The following is a 24734-nucleotide window of genomic DNA, read 5'->3' on the forward strand; positions in this document are numbered from 1 at the left end:
CGAGTAGAAATCTCTACTCACCGCTGATTTGTTGTGGTTCAATGTCCTGGGAAACATTCATTGTCTACCTTGACCCCGTCTTGGTAGCCCTCAATATATACTGCTGCTAACAGTGCATAATGAAGTACTGCTGCAATTTACTATGCCTGGACTGCTCTGTAACCCCGGCCTCTTCAGCGAGGTTCTTTACCTCTTCATAGCACTTTCTCCAACGATGGATCCATGGAGGCAGGAGATGTTTCAGCTGGATCCCATAGAAAAGTACCAGTAACGTCCTCTTGAAATGGGGTAACTTTGCTTCTAAAAAGAGGTCCATGCGGACAATCTATAAGGGCCAATTATTAGATTAATGGCAAAGAAATCTATGATTTCCTCAGTGTTAACCCTTTCAAAAATTAGAAAAATGTACGGACATAGCGACTACGCACAGCTGCACATTTTTTATGTTAATATGGCACCGTAATATCACGGATTTTCCTTTGCAACCTTATGGGGGGGTGGAAATCCGCAAAGTTACAGTAATGCAGAGTGCCTACAGGTCTGTTCTGGCGGCACTTTGCACTTAATTGAAAATGTCTTTAAAGGTTAAATATGAATTGCAAATCTATGTCAGACAACACAGTCACTCTCCTTAATTCAACATTTATACTGCAGGACTTCACTTATTTGTTAGTACACAATGCTGAAAATAGCTATCTGTCCAAGAAATTACCTTTCTGTACCTTGTCATTAGTGTAGTCTAGTGATTGATAAAAATAATATAGAGATTTACATGTATTTTCATTGAATAAATTTATATCTAGTAGCAAGCTTTGTGCATTTCACATTGCGTGACTATTTTGTTTCTAAGGAAATGGTTTTTATTTTTTAGCAATACAGAGCAAAGTAGCAACAACTCATTCTCTCACGGGTTACATAGCGGTCAGCAGTAAATTGCCCTGTGCCGCCATTACCATAAACCGAGCGCAGACATTATATTGTCTTCAAACACTGACTGTAAGAACCAAAAGTGCAGCTTGTTGAGTTATGGAGACATAATATGAGTACTCCCAGTGTTCATATCGTATTGTTCAGTAGACACTTAAAATTCGAATCACAGGAAATAAAATAAATATTGTAATTTTGATCTTTAATAACCTCTAAAATATTTCATCAATATAAATGCACTAATTGTAATAAGTAAAAATTACAGCATTTGCAGATGTTCGCAAAGCCTATGACTAAGTACGTATGTCTCATTTCCTTAAGCGCCCCCATCAGCGCGAAGCGCGATCACGATATAGCTTGTTTTAACCATTTGGAACACTATGATCAGTAGCTACATTTAACACCGCGCATGCGTGTTTCCAGTGGAGCATGGTTCTTCGAGTCAGAGAAACCTGTGATTGTCAGTAAGACATGCAAGATCTTCTGAGCATTGAGGCACCGGACTGTGAGTACAGTATATAGACATATCTATCAACATAGCCATATTCATTTTGTGTATTCGAAATGCTACGCTAAGGTGTCATTTCAACAGTTTACTACAACGTACAGTACTTGATGTTGAACTAATTGTTCTTGTACACTGACTTTATGAGATGTTGCACTGAATGTAAAAAAATGTAGCAATATTTTTGCTTGCACAGGTTTTCCAAGCTTATAGTTTAATTTCTGATTTTCCTATATAGAATTAAGAGCATATATGTTTTATCTTCATTGGAAACGTGTGTGTATTGCAAATTATTGAAGTTCATAAGGTGAAGGGACACAAAGGTTTACTGACTGATGTGAGAAAGGTAACAATTGATTTTTGTTCCAAGTGGATACATTATGTATATGTTTATTATCAGAATTAATCCAATTGTGAAGCAGTACATTATTTTTCTGGCCACAGAGGGGTTTATGGCAGTGAGCAAACAACAAGTTGAACTAGAATTGACAGGATTGTATTGATTTTTTTGGCTTCCTAATGCCTGCACATATCTACCTAGGAAAGGAGAATCCGAGAAAATAATAACATACTTATTTTTTATACTTACTGATACCACCTCCACCGTTCATCAGGAATTTCATGGCCTCAATTCTATATATGCACTTTGACATAAGGGTACTGCACACACTGTGATCTATTTTTTCACCAGAAGTCTAATAGCCTTTATAAAATGTGTAACTGTACAAAATGATACAGTGGAAAACACAGCAATAGACAGTAAGTTATTTACTATCTATAGTGTCTCATGAAAGTGAATGACATGGCTAGGTATTTTTTTTAATATCATGATGTAAGTGTCAGCATGTGGACAAGTGTGTAAAATACCACATAAATTAAAGACTGCTAATGTGTATGCTTGGGAGGAATTATTTGAGTTAGTGGAAATGAGCAGTGTAAATGCATGTGAAAATCATGGTAATATTTTAGTGTAGTCAAGACAGAAATGTTTTTTTTAGTTATATGAAAAAAATCTAAAAAAATACTTTCAATGCAATGTATACATTTATTCAGTAATTAGTAACTGCAATGTACACACATACACTGCAACATTTTAGAAAGGGAAACAATATATACAATGTAAAGCTGTACAATATAAAATGCTCAGTGGAAAGTATTGATGGTTGTCTCTGTATTCATCATGACTCAATCTATATTGTACCTGGACACCTAACCCTTGCAGTGTTGTCATCCTATGGTAGCACTAGTAGGGAGCAGAATGTTGACTTGGGTGCAGTAGATCCTGTTTTGCCCACTTAATTTATTTTACCACAAAATAGATACAATGCTTGTATTCATTGGTTCATTGCGTCTGAATCTTGTGCTAGATATATTTGTAAGTAATCACAGAAAAATTACTTATTTCTCTAGAATGTCATTCTAAACAAATAACCATAACTTCAATCAGTGTTTGGAGAGGCCTTATATATATATATATATATATATATATATATATATATATATATATATATATATATATAATCATATCATATGAAGAGACATTTGTATATGCATCTGCCTGAGCAAGACAGATGAAATCAGCTGCATTATAGACAAGCACACACTGTATACAGACACGGCTGTGTCTGTGCTTGGAAGGGTTTCAATATACTGGATGTGGGGAGATGATTATTTTTTGACCTGTTGACATAAAAAAACAACCCAGTTGTGCCTCACTGTTTGGCAAAAGTTGAGCTTCAGAAACAGTAGTGATGCCGTGACAGTAAGCTTCCAATAATGAATGTAAGATAGACTTCAATACCAGCCCTACTATTCCTTCCTAAACTACAACACTCCCTCCTGAGTTCACTCTGGCAGCATTATTCATGCATGTGTTCTAATGGAATATGTTTTTTTTTTATCTTTTTAATGTTGGTGGTAGAGTAAATAATTATATAAGTGTGATCTGTGACCTTACTACACTGCTTCTCCATTAGTTGTCTGCTATAATGGCCATTTTTTTCTTTAAACCACTTATTTATTGAATCATTTAGTATATGACACTTAATGCCAACAGATAAGCTTATAAAATGAATGCTTTAAACACAATAATGGTCTTTTAAAGATCATTTCAGTGAAGTAACAACTAATCTATACAGAATATATAGAAGTGTTTCTCCTGAAACAACAAGAGGGATGGAGAAACATTCTGGACACATATCTGGAGCACACTTTCCCTTGCTTTTGCCAAAACAACCAGCAAGTGTTTTTTACTTCTATTTGATGTTTTGGGGCCACTGGGTAAAATACCCTGTATAGAAGAAGATAATTAACTAGGTGGTCATTAGTGAATCTCTAAACTTGTCCAGAAATGTTTAATTGGTGGACAGTTCCACAAGCAGTAGGTAAGATCTGCCATAGGACAAACACATTTCGGACAGAAGTGATCATCTGTCAGTCCTGTTTTAAAGTGGTGATATGGGAATAAATATACAATGTTATAAATATTTCACAGCATCTCAACATATGTTGCTGCTGGGAGAATTCTACTTGAGTCTGCTAAGGTATCCATGGACAACTTCTGTTTCTCAAAATCAAATTCTTACCACAGCAAATTAAAACGGAGCAAGCTCGCCTTACGCTTTGGAAGTTGACCAAACAGCAAAGTGTCAAGAGTTAAGTTTCAAAACATCCTTGTCACATCATTTGCATAATGTTGGGTCATTAGAAAACCTAGACCAAATGGTCTTCTTGTGCTTGCACGAATGTCAAAGGTTGCTTAATTACCTTTTCAAAAAGATGCCCTATAGGTTTGATTCCTGCATTACCCCAAAGGGTAAAGAGGTAGGCCGCCACTCCCTTTTCCCTTTTTGAAAATTTGGGTTTCCCAACAGGGGAAGATATATGCAGATCTAAGGGTTGAGCTTGTCTTGTATCTATGTTTCAACATATGCTAAACCTTTTTCAGTTTTCAAGGATTCATGCAGGTAGCTCTTGATCGTGTAAATACAAGAAATGAATTAGACTCATTTAAGGCCCATTTTTAGTAACTTGATAAAATTGCCCAGACCGTAGTGCCCATTGAGTATTATCGGGATTGCGGTTAATGTGGTAATTTGCCTAATGCCAGAGAAATCTCCGATATCTCCTGCGTTGGACTGTTCTTAAATTACAATTTTACTTAAAAATGCCTAAATCATGCGGAAAAAGCAGTTTCTGCATGGTTTAGGGCTTCATAAATAGGCCCTTAATGGTCAGACATTCTGTTCCAAGAATGTGTTAGCAGAAGTGTCAGCCCCTTGGATCTGAGATATCTCGTGTGATTCTCGATTATACACTTCAATGTTAGGCATATTTATCTCTCCTTTTGATCTAGTTTGTTGAAGCCTAATGAGACCTATCCTGGGTTTTCTATGTCTTCAAATTAAATAGTGAAATATTAAGTTTATGCCTGAGATGTTTTTGTATGTCAATAATATTGGTATTGTTTAAAGGGGTAGGATTCTGGGGTATAAAATCATTTTAAGACAGTTTGTTCTTCCCATAAAAAAGGCAGTGATGATGCCACTCTGTCACATCTTTGCTCATAGCCCGTATAGCCTTTGTGACATGCAACTTGTATTTGTGGCCTAGGTTTTTTGCCAACTGTATGCCTAAATATGTAATAGCCTTGTTTGCCCATTCGATCCTAAGGTCTCTAGCCCACTGTGGATGTGTACATCCCTCTTTCAAGAACAATGCCATTGATTTGTCAAAATGAACCATGATTTCTGACACTGTTCCAAATTCTCCCCATTAGAAAGCGACTCTTTTAGATTAGATATGCACAAGAGCATATAATAAGTAAAAGCTGATATTTTAATCATCCTGTTCTCAGTTCAGATGCCCCATAATAGAGGCCAGTCCTGTAAGACTTGCAACATGTTGTCCAAAACCAAATTGAAAAGCAACCAGTACATAGGACACCCTTGGTGTGTGCCCCTTGACATTTCATTCCAGCTCCCACCCACTAGTTCATTTATCAAAAGGGGAGTGGTAGGGGTTTGGAAAAAGAATCTCATCAGCGTCTACACTGAGGATCCTGCCAGTAGTTGTGGGATGTAATGACGATGATGCTATTTTATTACATGAATGCATTTCACTGAGTGACGACCTCCAACACAGCCTTACTGGTTGTCCATTAGTAATGAGGGAGAGATATATTGAAGTCTGCTAGCCATAATTTTAGCTAAAATCTTAATATCAGAAAGAGAAGCATAGTGGGCCAATAAATATCATCAATTTAGGATCTGTACCTGGCTTTGGTATTCAAGTAGTACATACAACATTAATTTTTGGAGTGCGCGATCTTGATCTGTGAATATTTTGATAAAGTTCAAGCGCTATAGAGACTATTTCTGATTGTAAACTTTTGTAATCTTTGGAACTGAAACCATCTGGTCTCGGGGACGTGTTAAGTCGCATACTAGTGATTGCTGCTGAGTGGTTATGCCCGCTTCAAGCATTTCCCTCTGTTCAACTGTCAATTTGGAAAACGATTACTTCCTCCAATAGTTTCTCATTTAATGGAGGGTTTGGAGACATCACTGCATACAAAGTGGAGTAATGTTTCCGAAATTCTTTTGTTATTTCGTCTGGCTTTATAATAAGTTTTTTGGATATTTCCTAGTTATGAGGTGCTTTTCTTTTTATGCAGTTCATTTTCTTCTCCAAACGGGACGATGGTGTGCATGGGCAATTTTTTTTTTTGAAGTTTGCTTCTCTACATTGCTGCACACTAGCAACAGTTCACCTGCACATGTAGAAAGTCTTTTTTCCTCCAATCAGTTGCATAATAAATTAGCTGATGTTTATAATACTAATTCCACTATGAGTATTATTCCATTATAGTTAGATTAAAAAAAAATGGTTATTGGCAATGTCAATGATTTTCCTTTTTATGTTTTTTCTTTATTAATAGAGATAAGTGGCTATATATTTAAATTGAGACCTGCTTATATAATACCTTGTTGGAAGTCTAGTATTGTTGACTATTATGAGATTTTGGTATCTCTGCATTAATAGTTGAAAGATTTGTTGAAAGAACTCTTGTGAGCCCATTTTGGGATCAAAAATATTTAATAAAGTCATTCTTGACAACTTCTTACACCTACCCCAATGGACATCCTGATGGGGAGGTGAAGTATGAGGACAGAAGGGGGTGGGATGAAGATTCACAGCGAATTGTGTCATGGCGGCTCCCATCCTGCCCAGTTCACTAGGAAGTGGGCAGGATGTGGGAGAATGGCCTGCTCTCCCGGGAGTGCAGAAGACCTATCCAGAATTCAGGAGTCTTACGGACATTCCGGGAGAGTGGGCAAGTATGAATAAAGTGAATATGGTGTCAGAAATTTAGTAGCGAATATGGTATCATACATTTAATAGTTAAATTAATATTAATACATTTTCTATGTAGTATATTGTAGGTGTTTTGACTTCTTCAATTGCCACCGCTTGGGATTTATTTTGGTGCCAAGCTGAGCTACAATCCCCAATGCACCTGTCTTTGAGAGTGGAGTTGACTCCAGCCTTCCATTGTGTCTCTTGAAGATATACAATTTTCTTAAGATATGATGTAACTTATTTCTCTTGACCGGATTATTTCAGTTCCCTACATTTCACAAAGTGTGATATACTGGGCACGAGACATTGACTCAGAGATGTTATTAGAAGACTATGTGGCTAAACTGGTGAATTAGTCCCCTTGCGGGAACCGCCCTGGCGCTAAGCAGATGATAGATCCAATTTCTAAAGTTGAAAACCTCCTTTAGTTCCCCTGCAGCTCAAACACCGGTACACCAGACCGTTACAAGAAATACAGCACACAAAACGTTTAGCGCTGGGAAACTTGACTAGGCAAGTGCTCACTGTAAATAGAATATTGTATGGCAACACATGAGTGTACAAACAAGATTTATTAAAACAAATGATCACACCGTGCAATCACGCAGTTATGCACAATGATGTACTTTGATCTATAAAAATAATAATAGGATCACATGGACATAGTCTAATATCCTACTACAAGGACAATGATAAACTGTTTATCACAAGGTAACTGTATCCCTAATAAGAGGGACTCGGACCTTGCACAGACCGAAGTAGTATCAATGAAAAGGACACACTCTTAAAATTGTTGAATTCCCTAAAGGTCAGAAGAACTGAATGCATGCATGATTCAAAAAATATAAAAACAAAATAAAATGTATATCGCAAAAAGAGTCCAAACGTATGGTTATCGGTATTGTTCCTAAATCCTAGGTTGGAAAATATATATATATATATATATATATATATATCCAAGAGAGGTATATGCATATACTCTGAAAATCAGTCATATATTGTATTATGCGGTTTCCTCCTATATATATTTTTGGAGACCGTGCCTGTTCCTTCGGATATGTAAATGTTTGAATATTTGAAACACTCTTCAAAAGTCTGAATGTGGATAAGGTATTTTACAGGTCTTACCACGTCCCGGAGCTTCTTGCAAGAGTCGTAAGGGTAATGCTCATCTGATCCAGATCCTATTCACGGGAAGTGGTCAGTGAGCCAGATGGTTGTTTCGTAGTGGCTAATTCCAAGTATTTGACGCGTTTCATCCTACACCAATTAGGACTTTCTCAAAGTTTTGAGAAAGTCCTAATTGGTGTAGGACGAAACGCGTCAGCAAGTTGTATAATCAACTACTTTCAGAGAACACAGCACTGTGTAAGAAGAGTGAGTTTCCTAAGCTCGCGGCTTTTCCATTTGTCCTGTCCGCATACTGAATTCAAGGGGAACAGTTAATATCGAACAATATTGGACAAATATCGAACAATATCGGACAAATGGAAAAGCCGCGAGCTTAGGAAACTCACTCTTCTTACACAGTGCTGTGTTCTCTGAAAGTAGTTGATTATACAACTTTCTGACGCGTTTCGTCCTACACCAATTAGGACTTTCTCAAAGCTTTGAGAAAGTCCTAATTGGTGTAGGATGAAACGCGTCAAATACTTGGAATTAGCCACTACGAAACGACCATCTGGCTCACTGACCACTTTCCGTGAATAGGATCTGGATCAGATGAGCATTACCCTTACGACTCTTGCAAGAAGCTCCGGGACGCGGTAAGACCTGTAAAATACCTTATTCCACGTTCAGACTTTTGCATTCAGTTCTTATGACGTTTAGGGAATTCAACAATTTTAAGAGTGTGTCCTTTTCATTGATACTACTTCGGTCTGTGCAAGGTCCAAGTCCCTCTTATTAGGGATACAGTTACCTTGTGATAAACAGTTTATCATTGTCCTTGTAGTAGGATATTAGACTATGTCCATGTGATCCTATTATTATTTTTACAGATCAAAGTACATAACTGTGCATAACTGCGTGATTGCACGGTGTGATCATTTGTTTTAATAAATCTTGTTTGTACACTTATGTGTTGCCATACGATATTCTATTTACAGTGAGCACTTACCTAGTCAAGTTTCCCAGCGCTAAACGTTTTGTGTGCTATGTGGCTAAACTACCACTTCAGCAGGATGAGTCACTCGTATTTTGCAGGTTCAAAAACAAAGTTCTGCCTAATCCTAGTGAAAGAGTTATGACCTTCACCAAAAAGAACTCCTTGGATTCCTCCATTTTAATTTTATCACCATCCCCCCCCCCCCCCCTCTGGTCAACTACCCATTTCAACAATGTACTAGCTATGCCAGCCATTGGAGCTGGACAGACTCGAACGGCCCCTCGTACGGCCAACCAATACCTCACTAAATCCAACACCCCCCACAAGCACCCTTACTAGTTTTGCAATGTATTTTTTTTATTGTTTTATTTCTTTGATAGCCCTATTAGGGGCTCTCCTCTCTGAGGGTTACGGCCTATTTAGGCCTTCTGCTCACCTTTCCTCTTCTCTCCCTCTTATCTGTGGCTTCCTTCCCTGCTCCCCCCCCCCCTCTCCCGAAATACCAAGTGGACGGATGACTTTTTCTGCTCTCAAATTGTTCATGTAAAATGTTTTCTCTTGCTGATATTATATAGGATTCAAACTATCTATAACACTCATGGCGCTCAAGGTGCTCTCGGTTAATGTCAATGGCCTGAATTCACCTACTAAGCGTGCGGTGGTCTTGGGAGCCTGCAGGAGAGAGAGAGCCGATATAGTCTTCCTTCAGGAGACCCATCTTACGTGACAGCACACTCGTCTCCAAAGTAAGCTCTATACTCAAACGTTTTTCGCCTCTGCGGATTGCAAAAAACGTGGGGTAGCTATTCTAATACACAACAGAGTTCCCTTCCTCCTAACCAAGTCAAACTCTGACCCAGAGGGCCGCTACTTGATTCTGATAGGCACACTACGTTCTGAGCAAGTCACACTTATCTCTCTCTATGTACCAAATCAGGGTCAAAGCTCCTTTTTCTCAGATGTGTTTAATCGTATTGGGCGCCTTGCACAGGGTCATATAATTCTGGCTGGAGATTTTAATACTATTTTAAATCCAATATTAGATAGGTCCTCTGGAGCTTCTAGCCAAAAATCTCCCTCCTCTTCTTTGAAAGACTCTCAGTCCTTATCAGCTGGCATACGCAATTTAGAGCTACATGACACCTGGCGCTTGAAAAACGCTGATGCCAAAGACTTCACACATTACTCTGCCCCACACGGTAGTTACTCCCGTATAGACATGATCTTTGTCTCTCATTCCCTCACTCAAACAATATTAGATGCAGGAATCTCCCCGCTTACCTGGATAGACCACGCCGAAGTTTCCATTACTCTTGATTTAATAAAGTTAGCCCCGCGTTCGCGGCGTTGGCGCCTTGACGACTCCCTTTTGTTCGTACAATCGGCCCAACAAGAAATTAAAGATGCAATCAAAGAATATTTTGACCTAAACACTTCAGAGGATATCACCCCGGGCATTTTATGGGAAGCCCATAAGGCTACCATTCGAGGTAGACTTATTAGCAAATCCTCCACAGCCAGAAAATTAGCATCCCAAGAAATTATTTCCCTTGAGACCAAGTTAACCTCCCTCCTTGCCCAGCACAAAGCTCATCCTTCCTCGACATTACACACACAAATTTCTGCAGTAAGAGGCCAGCTAAATGCAATTCTCTCTCGTAGAGCAGCTAACACTCTCAAAAAGCTAAATCAACAATATTACGAAAAGGCTGACAAAGCTGACTCAATGCTCGCCAACAAACTTCGGCAGAAAAAATCTCGAGGACAGATTTCAAAACTTAAAAAGTCTCCTAACTCGCAGCCTATGTATGACCCGGAGCAAATTGCTCAAGAATTTCATGACTATTACAAAGCACTATACAATCTCCCCGAGACTTCATCCTCTGTTGAATCTCTTGACTCAGAAATTACATCTTTTCTATCATCACTCACTCTACCACATCTTTCGGACGCTGATGCCACTTTCTTGAATGCGGACATCACCCAAATAGAAAAGATCTCAGCAATAAAAGCAATGAAATCGTCATCGGCTCCTGGCCCGGACGGATTCACAGCGCAATATTATAAAAAATTTGCTAGAGACCTTGCCCCACATATGACAGACTTTTTTAACATCTTAAAAGGTTCACCTTTTAACGAGGCGATGACCTTGGCCACTATCGTTGTTATACCAAAACCAGATAAGGATCCTACCTCCTGTTCCAGTTATAGACCTATCTCTTTATTAAACGTGGACCTTAAAATATATGCCAAAATTTTAGCTACCCGCTTGAACACCCTTCTTCCCTCCCTGATCCACCCAGATCAGGTTGGATTTATACCAGGCCGACAAGCTATAGATAACACCAGACGGGCTATTGACCTCATACATTCTATTCATTCTGGTAAATCACCATCACTAATAATGGCACTTGAGGCAGAAAAAGCGTTTGATCACATCTCTTGGACCTTTATGTCTAGGGTTCTGAGGTCGATGGGTTTTTCTGGTCAGTTTTTAGACGGCCTATTAGCTTTGTATCAGTCCCCTAGAGCAACGGTAGTGGCCAACGGAGTCGCTTCCCCCCCATTTTCAATTTATAATGGGACGCGGCAGGGATGCCCACTCTCTCCTTTAATCTTTGCCCTGTTAATTGAACCATTAGCGGCAAAGATCCGATCTAATGTGGCGATACATGGAGTTAAAACAGGGAAATCCGAACACAAAATATCATTATAGGCCGACGACGTGCTTTTGACTCTCTCGGATCCCACTATTTCTCTCCCTCCCCTTCTCGCAGACATCAAAACCTACAGTTACATTTCGGGATACAAAATCAATCCACAAAAAACAGAAACCCTTGATTTCTATCTCACAGATAGTATGAGATCTTCTCTTACTCAAAAATTCCCCTTTAAATGGCACCAAAAAAAGATAAAATACTTTATTCATATAACTAAACAATATAATCAGCTTTTCCAAGCTAAATACCCAAAACTATTATCCCAAATCAAATCTGACTTCGAAACCTGGAGTAACAATCTCATTTCCTGGATTGGACGTATCAATTCAGTCAAAATTAACATTTTACCCAGGTTACTATATCTTTTTCAAGCCCTTCCCATACGCATCCCCCCATATGTATTCAAATTCTTACAACACTACACTTCACAATTTTTTTGGGGTAGGAAACGCCCAAGAGTCCACCTTCTTGTTCTACAAAGATCGACACGGGATGGTGGCTTGGGGAGTCCCCAACTTTAGAAACTATTTTCTGGCAGCGCAACTTGCCCAATGTATTTTGTGGAATTCCTCAGGCTCCTCCAGAGTCTGGGTCTTGATTGAAGCTGAGAGCCTGGGTATTTCCTCCGTCTCCTCTCTCCTGTGGCTCGCTCGCACTAAACGTCCTCTGTCCGTTATTTATCACCCAATTGTATCGCATTCGCTTGCAATCTGGGACCGAGCAAACACAAAGTTTAATCTCGCCCCGGCTCCTAGTCCAAACATCCCTCTCTTTGACAACCCAGATTTTCCACCAGGTTGTATAGCTTCATCCTTTGAATTTTGTAAAAGGAATGATGTTTATTATCTTAATGATATCACTAAAGACGCTTCTTTTCCCTCATTCGCAGACATAAAAACCAAATTTAACATTCCCAACACCTTCTTTTTTCAATACCTACAACTAAGACATTTTCACTCCACCACTAAATCAACTTTAAGAATCAGGCCGTTGACCTCATTCGAGTCACTTTTTCTCTGGCGATCCTCTACAAATGGCCTTATATCTCGATTATACTGGGAACTGAAAGTCCCCAACTTAGACATCCAAGATTCCCATGAGCGAGCCTGGGAGGAGGATTTGGGAGGCCCCTTGGATAAAGAGGACTGGGATGAAATAAAGTCTAACACGGCCTCTAGCTCAATCTGTGTGAGGCTGAAAGAAAACGCCTATAAGCTTCTTTACCGATGGTACCTGGTCCCAACCAAATTAAAAAAATCTTTCCGGACACATCCAGCTCATGTTGGAGAGGTTGTTCGTCGGAAGGGTCCTTCCTCCATATCTGGTGGCAGTGCCCCAAGCTTGCCCCATTCTGGCTAGAGCTAAGGGACTTCGCGTCTCAGATTCTGCAGATTGACATCCCATACTCACCCAGATTTTTCCTTCTCCCACTTGGAATTCCTTCCGCTACTACACATCAAACAAAAATGTTCCGCCATATGGTTTCTGCAGCACTGTGTCAAATTGCCACTAATTGGAAACAGTCCACCATGCCTACTCTGCAGGCAATTATCAATAGAGTCTGGCACTCATACAAAATGGAGTTTATGACATGCATACTGCATAATACTTCTAAATCATTTCACAAAATTTGGGCACCGTGGATGTCATTTTTTCAAGTTCAAACTCCTTTTGCATTTTGACTCCCCTACAACACTCCACTTGATATCCTTCCTCGACCCTTTACCGTCTTCCCTCCCTTGCCTTCCCCTTCTTTTTTTTTTTTCTCTCCTTTCTCCCACTTTGCCCCGCTTTTTCTTCTATTGGCGGTTTAGCCACACCGCCCCCTAGTCTATTTGGTTTTTCTCACTCAGACCAACTTCTCTTCTCTCTGTTTGCTTTCTCTTCTCTCCCTACAAATAAAATTTGGTCAATATCATGTTTTTGTTCTGTTTGATATACACTGAATGTATAGGTCCTTGAATTTGTTTGATTTGATTGTTACGGATACTATCTTGGACTGATGTTTACTATTGACCTCTCAAAAGTAAAACTTTAAAAAATAAATAAAAGAACTCCTTGGTGGTCCCCAGCCTGCGCTTCAGCAACCCATAGGTAATAGTCACATTCTGTAGTATTGGCACGCACTGAAAATAAAAAATCATTAGGCAAACATGCTACAATCCATTTTCTTTTTTTCCCCTTAAAAAAACAAATGGGATGAGCTCTGAATATCAATTTAGAGTCCACTGTAAATCTCTTGAATAATAACAATTTTATCAATTTAGGGAGGGTAATTTATAAAGTAGAACAGTACACTAATGAACGAGATATTCATCTATAACTATAGGGGGAGTATTCTAACTAGGACATGTTGCAATACTTAAATAACAGCCCCTATCTTGTGGTCAGTGATCTGGTTTGGGCAGCTGGTGACCCCAAGCAGTAAGAAAATGGCAATTAACTTTTGGTGGGATTCTCCAAGATATAAAACTGGCCATTGTCAATGACCTTAAGCTTTTTCGGATAGAACGAGAATCGTTTATCATATTCACTTAATTACTAGGTATTTTCAATTGTAAAAAAATGTACATTCTTTCCATTTTTGAGTTACTGTCATAGAATAATCCTGGAAAATTAAGCTTCTATTCTTAGCAGTTATTTGTTTCATCCTCCTATATGGAACTATGACTTTTTCCTTAACCCTGAAATTTGTATTAACATGGTGTAGCCTGTTTGTGTTTTCCTCACTCTCCTGTCCCATACAGTGTAACTTCTCTATTTCTGGGGTGCCTATTTCAGCTTGTAGAGCCAAAACTGGGTTTAAATTGAGGCTCAGATTACTAAACAGAGTCGAACCTTTAATTTTCTCTGGTATGCCTATGAAATGTAAGTTATTCTTATGATTTTTATTTTCTAGATTATTGAGTTGTTGTACATCCTTTGTCTAGGCCTCTACTGTTTTTTTTTAAAGAACAAAAGGTTATCTTCTTGTCATGCACCCAAGGGATTTACCTTTGGATACTACTGCTCAGCGTCGCTCGGGTGCTGGTACTTTGGCTTACCTGTGGCTTCTTGGCTGCAGCAAGGGTCCTCCTAACCTTCTGTCAGCACCCGCTGATAGCTTTTTGCTGATCATTGGCATCAATGTTAATGATATTTCCTCTGCTGGGGTAATACTATCTTGGCCTAGAGGAGGATCTCCCATATTAGGGACATTTTATAGCGGAAAGGTTGAAGAGGCCTCTTGGGATCAGGGGTGGGCTGGGCCGCTCCCAAATTCAGTTATTTGGGCCATCATATCTGTAGGCTGGGCCACAATGCCTATTGTCTTAGAGAAGCAGCACATGGGCATTTACACAAGCAGCACAGCCTCTAGCTTTGTACCTGTTCATCCCCACCCTTCACTCTGTTTGCCCTCTATTCTTCTCCCCCCGGCTTCCCCCATTGCTCGGACCTGTTACTGTGCACCGCATAGAAGTGCTTTGAGGCCCCTTCCAAATGGCTGTGGCCCACATCTGTCTAAGCACAGCTCACCCACCTGCCCTGACTTATCTCAAAAACTGCTGGTCTCACTGGGATTTGCAATCTCTAGAGTTTACAGTGAATCATGCAGAAAACTAGGGATGTGCACCAGCGACTTTTGGTGTCTCGTGTTTTGTGTTTTAGATTCGAATTTCCGTGATGTTTTGGGTTCGGATTTGTTTTGCAAAACACTTGCCGAAAGGTTTTGGTTTGGATTTAAGGTTTTGGTTCGGATTTAAGGTTTTGGATTCGGATTTTTTTTGAAAAAAAGCATAAAAAGTTAAAAAAAATCAAATTTTTGGGCTTATTTTCACTCCTACGCTATTATTCACCTAAATAACATTCAATAACAAGCATTTCCACTAATTTACAGTGTATTCTGAACACCTCACACTATAGTTATTAGTCCAAAACGTTGCAACGAGGTATCTTTCTGGACTGCGTAGTGGAGTGGTCCCCACAATATAATAAGAAAACCATCAACTGGTCTAAATCGCACCAAAAAATGTACCTGGACTGCGTAGAGGAGTGGTCACCACAATATGATTTAAAAACCCTGAACTTGTATGATTCGCACCAATAAATGTATCTGGACTGCGTAGAGGAGTTGTCACCACAATATATATAATAAAAAAAACCATCAACTGGTGTGAATCGCACCAATAAATGTATCTTGACTGCGTAAAGGAGTGGTCACCACAATATATATAATAAGAAAACCATCAACTGGTCTGAATCGCACCAAAAAATGGACCTGGACTGCGTAGAGGAGTGGGTCACCACAATATAATTTAAAAACACTGAACTTGTATGATTCGCACCAATAAATGTATCTGGACTGCGTAGAGGAGTGGTCACCACAATATAAATTAAAAACCCTCAACTTGTATGATTCGCACCAATAAATGTATCTGGACTGCGTAGAGGAGTGGTCCCTACAATATAATTAAAAAACCCTCCACGGGTCTGAATTCCCAAAAAAAAAAGGTTCTGGACTGCGTAGTGGGGTGGCCCCGGTACACAATTTTTTACCGGGGCCACAATATTATTAAAAAACCCTCCACGGGTCTGAATTCCACCCAAAAAGTTTATGGACTGCGTAGTGTAGTGTTCCTCACAATATTATTTAAAAACTTTGCAGCAACAGTCGACGTTGTTTAATATCTGATACACCTCTATCTGGACTGCATAGTGGAGTGGCCCCGGTACCCAATTTGGTACCGGGGCCACAATACCTCCTCCAACCATGGTACAGAGCATTCATCATTGAGATCCCATCAAGTATGTTAAAGACAGACAGGGTCGAAGTGTTATTGGTTGACTTTGTAAACCAAAAAAATGTCCCTGTTGCACATAGTCGTGCAATGAAGACTGACTTTTTCACTTAAAGGCACCATCTTTCAAGTGTAGTGTTTGTAAGTCATATTATACTTTTGGTAAAATTTGTTTAAATTTGTTCCTCTTTATGGTAACTACTAATAGAATTAAAGTATTAAATAGAAGCGGCAGTTCCTCTTTATGGGAATTAGTAATAGAATTAAAGTATTAAATAGAATTAAAGTATTAAATAGAGTGGTATAGAGTGGAAGTGTGGTATAGAGTGGTCCCCACAATATAATAATAAAACCCTCAACTGGTCAGAATTCCACCAAACAAGTATCTGGACTGCGTAGTGGGGTGGCCCCGGTACCCAATTTGATACCGGGGCCACAATACCTCCTCCAAGTTCCAAGTGTAGTGTTTATAACATCTTAACACTACACTAATTCTAGCACGTCAAAACCTCTTGTTTTAAATAATGACAGGGCATTTAACTTTTGATTTAATTTATTGAATTTGTTGGCATTTTCTTTTACTTTTTGAACATGGCAAACGACTGTTGAATGGTCACATAATGCCCAAAAAATAGTTGCAAGATGGAATTGTCCTTGGGCCCTCCCACCCACCCTTATGTTGTTGAAATAGGACATGCACACTTTAACAAACCAATCATTTCAGCGACAGGGCCTACCAAACAACTGTGGCTAAAATGATTGGTTTGTTTGGGCCCCCACACCAAAAAAACAATTAATCTCTCCCTGTACAAACTAAACAGGCTCTACTGAGGAAAGATGTCGTCCTCATCCTCAACCTCTGATTCCTCTCCCCCTACAGTGTGTACTTCCTCCTCCTCACACATTATCAATTCGTCCCCGCTGGATTCCACAACCACAGGTCCCTCTGTACTATCTGGAGGGCAGTGCTGTACTTCATTGAGGAATTGATTATTCATTTTTATAAACATCATTTTTTCAACGTTGTGAGGAAGCAACCTCCTTCTCCGCTCACTGACCAGGTTCCCCGCTGCACTAAAAACTCTTTCCGAGTACACACTGGAGGGGGGACAACTCAGGTAAAATAGAGTCAGTTTGTACAGGGGCTTCCAAACTGCCTTTTGGAGTTCTACCACGTCACTACCTCTAGTTGATTTAGATTGCAAGGCTTGTAAATACTTTGAAGATAAAAAAAAGCAGGCTGCACAGACTGTGGAGCTAGAAAGTGAAATTAAATGGACCACGTTACTTTGGCGGCTATCTATCCCCCCCCGCCCTACACTTGTAGTTGAATATAAAAAAAGCAGCCTGCATAGACTGTAGAACTAGAAATTCAAATCTACAAAGAAATGGACAAAGGCAGTTTGGTATCTGTCTGCATCAGATCCCCTCTCCACTAGGAATAAAATAGAAAACTATTCAGCCGTTATATAATCTAGAATATAAATAGAAATTGAGAAAGGCAATTTGGTATCTGTCTGCATCATAATCATCAACATCCTCCTCAGCGCCAGCTACATCAATATCCTCCTCCCGATGTACAACATTCACACCTTCATTAGCCAAATCTGTAACTGGACCTTGGGTGATCCTTCCAGCATATGCAGAGGGCGTGCTGCAAATGCTGGATGGAGTCACCTCTTCCCGTACAGTGATGGGAAGGTCAGGGTTCACAACCAACAACACCCTTGGACTCGCCTTGGGGATTTGTGATGTCATCTGTTTAGAAGGCAGAGTTGTTTGCTGTTTTGTTGTTGTTGCTGACAGCATAACTCTCTTAAATTTTTTGTAGGGGGGGGGGAAGGAGGAGGGCTTAGATCCTTGGGTGAAGCTGGACCACTAGTCATGAACACGGGCCAGGGCCTAAGCCGTTCCTTGCCACTACGTTTCGTAAATGGCATATTGCCAACTTTACGTTTCTCCTCAGATGATTTTAAGTTTCTCTTTTTGCTATTTTTTGAGAACTTGGGCTTTTTGGATTTTACATGCCCTGTACTAGGAGATTGGGCATCGGGCTTGCCAGACGACGTTGATGGCATTTCATCGTCTATGTCATGACTAGTGGCAGCAGCTTCAGCATTAGGAGGAAGTGGGTCTTGATCTTTCCCTACTTTATCCTCCAAATTTTTGGTCTCCATTATATGTAGCACAAGATATTGCAGAATGTGTGAACTTGGTAATATTGCAGACAGTAGCAATGGACTTATACTGCTGGATTGGTTTTGCAAATTTAGTTATAATTATTTTTTTTTTTACTTTATTTTTTTAGTGTGTTTTTATAACTTTTTTTTTTTTTTTAAAAAACTTGGGAATAATGGGTAAATAACTATGCCCTTAGAAGCACAGAGCACAGGACACAGCACCACTGGACTGAACAGAACACAGCACAGGACCCAGCAGCACCACTAAACTCAGCAGGACAGAGCACAGGACACAGCACCACTGGACTGGACTGATATACTGCAGAATGTGTGAACTTGGTAATATTGCAGTACCAATGGACTTCTACTGCAGAATGAGTGAACTTTGTAATATTGCAGTACCACTGGACTTTTACTGCTGAATGTGTGAACTTGGTAATATTGCAGTACCAATGGTCTTATACTGCAGGATTGGTTGTGCAAATTTTGTTGTAATTAATTTTTTTTTTAATTATTTTTTTTTTATAACTTTTTTTTACATTTAAACACTTGGGAATAATAGGGAAATAACTATGCCCTTAGAAGCACAGGACACAGGACCACTGGACCACTGGACTGAATAGGACACAGCACAGGACCCAGCAGCACCACTGAACTCAAAATTGACAGAGCACAGCACACAGCACCACTGGACTGATACTGCAGAACACAGCATAGCACAGCACAGCACAGCACAGCACAGCACAGCACAGCACAGCACAGCACGAGATCTACCAGGACAGAGGACCACCTAACACACCCTCCCTCTACCCTGATCAATGCCCGAGTGAAGATGGCGGCGACTAGCGGGGAATTTATAGGATTCGAGTATCGCGAGATCCGACAGCAGGATTATGACTCAGAGCCTCGGTTTCAAGTTTTCATTTGGCGCCAATACCTGGATCTGTCTCGGATCCGACTCGGATCGGAAAGGTTCGGATGGGCTCGGATTCACAAAATCCGAGTGCGCTCATCTCTACAGAAAACCAAAAAAAAAGTCCAGTGAGTGGCAGTTCTGTAAGTGAAAAGTAGTGTGAAGTGTGAAGTATGTTATCCCCATGAAGCCAGTGATTCAGCGAAATATTAAAATATGTGAAGTGTAGTGAGTGAAAAAAAAAAATCATTCTTGAGAATGATCCCTCCCTCAATAGGCATCATCCAAATAATATGGTATAATATGTCCCCAAAGGAAAAAACGGTGTAGGTGAACCATAACTGTTAAGATCCTCTGTATTTACCGACTAAAGAGCTGTCAGAAAAGCTCCGTGTTTACCACATTAATGTGACAGAGGCTCCTCAGATTGGTTGACACAAATTGAAACCTGGACTAATAGCTAAAATCAGACTGGGCCAATAGTGCACACGAAGAAGTGAGCTATAAATTATGCCTACCTGCTCTTAGAGTTAATGATAAATCTGAGTCCACTTATAACAGCACTCGTAACAGTCACTAGCCTCGTAGGCTAGGTATGTCCCATAATTAGCAAGCCTCATACCAATATTGCATTAAAATTGTGTAACTCCATCAGGGTAGCCACATTCAATAATAATAATAATAATAATACTGAAAGGTACAATGAGTGAGTTGTCCAACGCTTAGATTGGATCTGTAAGTGATACAAAGTTAGATCCTACCTATCCCTCGTGGGCCGCATCCACATTGTAACCAATTTGGTAATATTGAATTGGTGACACAGTGGTGACACAAAAATTAGTGCTGTATGCGCATGGACGCAGGAGGATCAATGGAGGATCCTAGATCCTGTGGATGCGGCAACTCACATGTTGTGCTATATGCTTTGTCAAGGCAAACTTATTGCTGACAGATAAATAAATTTGTATAAACCAGTCAGTTAATTTGATAATACCGCCCCAGCTATAGGTGTACTAGCGTCTAATATCAAATCTGTCTCAAAATTATAATTTCTTAATAGAAAGGTGTATAACTGTATACATAAACTCGTCCTGGTGTAGCCATATAATGTGAGTTAAAGCTATGAAGTAAGCATAAGGAAATTACATAGTAAGCGGCAATAGAGTAAATAATGAAAAACTGAAATGGTTGCATGTGAGATATATAATTTCCAAATCAATCCCTTTGGTGATGAAAGGATGAAGGGATAGAGTTATATCCGCTGCAACATATAAGAAGCCAGCCTGCCAATTGGGGCAGAATGTATAAGCCTCTACCTCGATACCCATGTGAAGTGTGCTGGTGTACAGCTAAGATAGGTGAGCATGTAATTTCCCCTCAGATTTCGTGCACACTGGTTGGTGTCTGAAGAGTCGGTACTGTATTATCATGAGCTGTCATGTGTCGTGTATGGAAGATACAGTGTGTGCTCCATACTTACCGGAGACACATCATTGATCTCGCATCCACAGGGTCCCTTGGCATCTGTACGTTGTCCTGAATGACATCGTTCCTCGGCTTCTGCTCCAAACAATCTGCTGTGAAGCTCCAGTGTCCACTGACTCACCCATTAGAATCTATGTTACTGAAGTGGGAAACATGTTAGTACCAGAAATTTGTGCCCCTGCAAACTGCGGGAGCCCGGTAGCAGGGGCTGGACTAATGAGATACCCCAGAGGAAAGTACAACATGGAACGGGTGAGTGGGAATACTGCAGAGGGTGAGGGATGGGAAATAGGGAGCTAATACTTATGCTGACGGGGGCAGGCTGGAAACGATAGGGGGGGTGAGATAAGGTGTCCAGATCGAAGAGGGGGTGTGTGGCCGGGGGTCAGATGGGATGGGAATGGGGTCAGACAATGAAGGGGAACTTGGAGGAGGGGGGCATGCGTGTGGAATACTGGAAGAGGGGAGACACCTCAAACATGATGCTAAATAGGGGCATGATGGGGAGGGCACATTGCCAGCAGAGAGAGGGGATGGGGATCCAACCTCCAATGCATGCACTCTGGGGGGGGGGGGGGGCTTCATTGTTCCCGGGAGCTGAGCAGTGGAACTGCTCACTCCGGAGACCTGTCACTGAAGGACTACGGCCACAGGAGAGAGCTGGCAATTGTCTAGAGCCGATCGCACGTCCACAGCCGACGGGTAGGCAGACACACCTCTCCGCAACCCGGCCGTGTATCTTTCGGACTAAGCCTGAGTTAGTTCACTGTTGCGGCTGGTGATTGATGACGGGGGAAATGGCAGGGATGGTGGGCGGGGATGGCCAATAAAACGGCACAAGGGGGGAGCTAATGTAGGCAGGGGTGGAAGTGACAGCAGGGGTAAAAGGGGATATTTAATGGAGGAAATGGAGGGATATAATGGAGGCAAAAGGAGTGACATAATGGAGAAAAAGGGGGCATATAATGGGGGAAAAGGGGAGGTGTAATGGAAGGAAAGTGGGGTGAACATTATCGGGGGTGGGGATACACCTGGTAGCACAAAACTAACTGAATAAATCTGCTGAACAGTTGCTGGGGTTAGGGTGGGGGTGGACAGCTGAACAAAGAAAAGAAGGGGAGATAAAACGTGGGATAAAAGAGAAGAGAGAAGGAGGGCCACTAAAGGAATAGAAGAGAAGAGAGAAAGGTAAGGATATAAGGCAAGACATATAAAATATAAAATAAATACATATAAAAGACTTTAAGAAATTAAGTGAGGATTTTATGCAGAGAATGAGGCAAAATAGCAGCCAGAGAGGGGTTTTTTTCTGAAAAACCCAGCACTCACCCCCAATGGATTCCATTGGCCAGAAAGGGCCTACAGGAAATATTTTTCCCTTGATAGGCAAGTGTTTGAGTATGTGGGCACAAACTGCATGAGTTTAAGTGTATTTGGCTTTAGTGCCTATCTTGTCATAAGATCTGGCAAAAAATTCTCTAGCGCACAACAATACAGATCTACACAACGAAGGTAAGGGGGGGATATATGAGAATAAATTCAGAGCCATATTATAAAATATTCAACAGTTTAAAACAACATTGAGAAATTGTATTGTGTCAATATATACAACTATCATATCGCAACACACTGGTACTGTGATAGATGCAATCTAGCATAGACTAGTAAATTTGTGGATCCACACTTTAAAAATAGTTTATTAAAACTAACGGTCCTGTACGAGGTACCTGGATTTTCTATCCAAAGCCAACAGTTCCCACTAAAGAATTGTTGGGATATTTTCAAATAGATACGACATTGAAACAATACAGTTACAGTCTGATGAGGATAGCCTCTGTTTGTACACAAAGAGGTAAGCACAGAGGAAATGTAAATGGTGTTCCAATTCTAAGAGGAATATCTCCTCTGCTCCGGATCTGTTGTAATATTGTTTATCCTGGCAGTGGTCTATCCGAACTATGCTCTGAATCACTAATGACTGCTTCTGTTTGCGTCTCGGTTCCACCTCTCTATGGAGGAAATCTTTTCTGTGTCCCAGCTGTGTGAATTAGTCTCGCCGCATTTAGAACTCTTGTGTTATGAGTTCCACAGTTTGAATATTCCATTTGTGTGTTTTCAGAGGAAAGAAGATATTGTTCTGTAAAGTGTCAGTTTGCTGATTAAGTACAACAAGCCTATGCGTTTCACCCCACAATGATTTTTCAGGGATAAGAAATGTGATCGTGAATATCTGTTCTGTCTCTCATTACTTTATATGGGAATGGTCAGTCTCTTACGGTGCATCAGGCAAACCTCTGATTTGATTACCTTCCATTTACCCAGATAACTTTATGTCATGGATATTCAAATGTAAACTAAAAACAGAACCTCAATAATTCTAATACCATCTTAAAATATTATGGCCATCTAAGTATATCTCTTGTCATAAGGTGTGAAGAAATAGAGCAAAGCAAAAAAAAAAAAACCTATTGCTGAGGTAAATGTTTTATTGTGTTAACAGGGCTTAATAAATAGGCCCTAAATTCTTATGATGAAAAGGCATGTGTAATACAAATTTAACAGGAAATTAACTATATCTCACATAATAACAGTAAAAGCAATATTTGTAAAGCACTACAGAATATTCTGGTGCTATATAAATAATTGTTGATGATAAATCGTGTAGGTAAGGTAAAGAAAACCATTAGCATAGCCTCATATTATATATGTTATATGTAGAGATGTTCACTGACCCCCATGTTCTGGTTTTGGATCTGGGTTAACTTCGTGTTTTGGTTTTGGCAAAATCGCTCTCGTGTGTTTTGATTTTGGTTTTGTAACTGTATTTTTTAGAAAGATTTCTAAAATATGCTAAAATCACATAATTTTGCTTTTTTTTTTTGATCCTACATTATTATTAACCTCAATAACACTAATTTGAAGTCATTTTCAGTGAATTATAACCACTTCACAGGTCACAATATTATTTTCATACACTTTCAGACAAATACTGCAGCGATCTGGCTGGATGCTAAGCGACAGAGCAATGACTCAAACACACGGCAGGTCCTAGCACATCTAGGAAACATTGGCACACAGCAGTGGCAGAATAGAAAAGTGGTGCAAGATGGAATTGTCCTTGGATCATGAAACCAGTTATGGTTCATTTGATCGCTCCACCCATTTCTTGGATAACAGAGGTAATTTTACAGCTAATACATGGCAACAAGCGCTGACTCCCCCGGGATGCGTGCTTTTATCAGACCCACACCAGTTCAGGGTGCCAGACAATGCACTAAAAAGAGCCATTGTAATTCCCAGAAAAAAGCGAGTTCATCAGCCCCTATTCCCACAAAATTATAATATAGTTAGGTACCTTTGATGTATAGTGCAGATTGTAAACACTTGAAACAGCAGCAAACTGTAAGGTAATACATATACACGTCTATTTAGACTAGAGATGCTCACTGACCCCCGTGTTTTGATTTTGGTTTTGGATCTGGATTACTGTCGTGTTTTGGTTTTGGTAAACCGCCATTGCGTGTTTTGGTTTTGGTCTTGTTTGGTTTTGCTTTGCTATTTGTTAAAAAAAAATAATTCATTTTTTTGGGCCTAAAATAACATAATTTAGGTATTATTTTGTACCTACATTATTATTAACCTCACTAACACTAATTTCCAGTCATTTCCATTCAATTTTGCCCACCTCCTAGGTCACAATATGATTTTCATACACTTTCAAAGAAAAATTGCTGCAGTTCTTGCCGGTGATAAGAAAA

The 24734-nt window shown here is 40.0% G+C and overlaps 1 protein-coding gene across 1 annotated transcript in view; it reads left to right on the forward strand.

The window, feature by feature from the left end:
- The first annotated feature begins 1358 nt into the window (after positions 1–1358).
- Positions 1359–24734, forward strand: part of MRAP2 (melanocortin 2 receptor accessory protein 2) — a 122337-nt gene continuing 98961 nt past the window's right edge. The window contains exon 1 of the mRNA XM_075202717.1: positions 1359–1432. The gene's annotated coding sequence lies outside the window, so the exon portion shown is untranslated. The remainder of the gene's footprint in view (positions 1433–24734) is intronic.

The sequence above is a fragment of the Mixophyes fleayi genome, chromosome 3 (assembly GCF_038048845.1).
Source record: "Mixophyes fleayi isolate aMixFle1 chromosome 3, aMixFle1.hap1, whole genome shotgun sequence".
In the NCBI taxonomy this organism is placed as follows: domain Eukaryota; kingdom Metazoa; phylum Chordata; class Amphibia; order Anura; family Limnodynastidae; genus Mixophyes; species Mixophyes fleayi.